Here is a 2,429-nt window from a genome sequence, read left to right as displayed (position 1 = left end):
CGGATAGCAGGCTCAGACTCCTTCTACTCACTCCAGCTCTCCTCACAGCTCTGTCTTCCCACCTAACAGGCTGCACCTCCTCAGTTCACAGGTCAGACTGCTCTCTCTGTCAGGGCTCTTCCTGCTCCTCTCTCACTCTGGGCTCTCATTAACTTAAACAGGAGGGAGTTCCCCTAAAACTCAGTTGGAAGAGTCCTGATCACATGACCTCTCCTGCAAGTTTATTACTCTGTTCAATGGAAAGTGCCATTATGTCCTTGTTCAAGGGGTAGTTAAATGGCATAAACACACAGCAGTAAAGTACCATCACTGTAGCATAATACATACATATTTATATATTCACAGCAGTACTTCTTTTCACCATTTAATATGTACATATATGAAGTTACATATAACCAATAACCAGTTAGGTGGAAGAAAGGGCTCTTTCTGTCTGTTTAAATACTGGGGTGCCACATACTTCCCCGCTAGCATGATGCCTGTCCCCAGGCATCGGCCCATATCAACAAGTTTATGTAACAGGATTTATAAACATCATCATCCAGGTACACTCTATCCTAGTGGTAAAACACCTTTGTTGCGCTTTCTAGACCTGCATATAGCCTGCTGCACCCTAAACATGAACTCCTCACCACTTATAGTGGTGAACCCACTATTTGGGCCATGTTCCTCTGGAGAAAGAGATGTCACGACCCCTTTATCTTCATTAGGGGTATCTACAGGGACATTAGACTCCAACCATGACTTAATCAAATCTGGACTATGGGGTTAAAGGAACCCCGATCCCTCTGTTGTGGCCATGTGAATCACCCTTTCAATGTCTCTTTCCCGGTCAGTGGCAGGGCTGTAGCTAGGGTAGTGCGGCCGGTGCCATCGCACAGGGCACCGCAGGGCAGGGGGCACTGTTTTGGCCTGTCAAATTTCTGTTTATTATCATTCTCACTTGTAGCTTCCTCTTATTTCATCCCCAGCATCTCCTGGCCTCCCCTATCTCTTCTCTGGTGCTTCCCCATGAGGCCATTCCCCTTTTTTGGGTGCAATATGTCCCTTTGAAAAATGAGGGGGGCTCCAATGCTCTTTCTGGTGCAGGGCACCAAAAAGTCTAGGTACGGCTCTGGTCAGTGGTACTTATATTTGCCTGATTGAGGTAGGCCATACTAGTATGGATATTTTCCACTCTAGATTCACTCTCGGGTACTGGCTCTGGAGAAAGTCGTGACCTCCCTATGTTCCTCCAACCCTGCTGCACTATCTCACCCAGGTTCTCCACAAATTGTTCGTCTGTTCTTTCCGATAGTTCACTCTGCACTTGGTCATCAAGTTATTCTTGTCTGTGGCCATATGATCTCGGTAAATAGGGTGGTAGGTTTGCGATTTTACTGGTAAGGCCATTGCTGATTTGTACTTTCTACCACACTTTCTGCTTCACTAGGTTCCTCTCTATGTTTGGAGCAGTGGTAGTCTTGCTGGTAATTATATGGAGAACCTCTGTGATGTGAATGGCGCCACTAACGCTTGTGATCTGTCGCATATCTGCTGCCTTGAACTGGAAAGCCACCAGGACCGGTGACATTTGCTGCCTGCAGGCCATTTCTTCCCTCAACAATATCAAACTCTACCGTCTCTCGCTCTCCCAAACTGCAAAGGTACTTCCTGGGATTGTTCTTATTGATAGCCGTATAATGGACGAACACGTCTTCCTTGATGTCATCCCGGTTGATGAATCCATATCCTCGTCGCACGTGGAACCATACAACATTCCCTGTAATCCTTCTTGCACTGATTGATGTAACATGCTCTGTAGTTAGCGTGTTCACAAATTTCATTTGGTTCTGTATTACTGGGCTGGAACTCGCATCTCTGGGTTGCCCTTCCTCCATTTGTAGACCCATTCTTTCTGTCACTCCTGAGAGCTGGTCCTCGGGCTCTCTCTGGATGCAATAGCGTTCAATGTGGCTGCTTTCCCGGCAACCTCTGCAGATGGGCCTCCCTTGTGAGTCGAATTGACCTGTTGTGCGTTGATCTGAATCTCGTGAGATATCCCAGTTTGATCGGTTTCTCCTGTCAGGGTTTTGGTGCCACTCTCTGTGCCTGGCTCCAGCTTGTTCCTGATGGATCTCTTTCACCTCTCAACCCAGCTCTGACATATTTTGCATTAACTCTGTGATTTTACTTGTAAGAACTCCAATTGGATCCTGAACAGACTGTACTTGTTGTGTGGCCATCCCCTTAGGAGTTAGGGGTTCAGGTCTCAGGATTTGACTGACCTCACCCCAGTTCTTATTTTCTAAATGTTCTAAAGATTCGCGATCTTCAGGGTCGGCATTCTGGTTTAGACCAAGGATCTGCAACACCTCCTTAAACTCATAGAAAGAGCTTTCAGGATTCTCACGTCTCCACATTCTCAATTGGGAATGTGTCGCTTCTCC

The 2,429-nt window shown here is 46.8% G+C and overlaps 1 pseudogene; it reads right to left on the bottom strand.

Moving 5' to 3' along the window:
* Positions 1-1,508: 1,508 nt before the first annotated feature.
* LOC148535301 (Y-box-binding protein 1 pseudogene) lies at positions 1,509-1,892 on the bottom strand (annotated as a pseudogene).
* Positions 1,893-2,429: the final 537 nt, after the last annotated feature.

Source organism: Taudactylus pleione, unplaced genomic scaffold (genome assembly GCF_031769625.1).
Source record: "Taudactylus pleione unplaced genomic scaffold, aTauple2 ptg000053l, whole genome shotgun sequence".
Classification (NCBI taxonomy): Eukaryota; Metazoa; Chordata; class Amphibia; order Anura; family Myobatrachidae; genus Taudactylus; species Taudactylus pleione.
The sequence above is the reverse complement of the archived record's forward strand: the minus strand, read 5'-3'. Positions and strand labels throughout refer to the sequence as shown.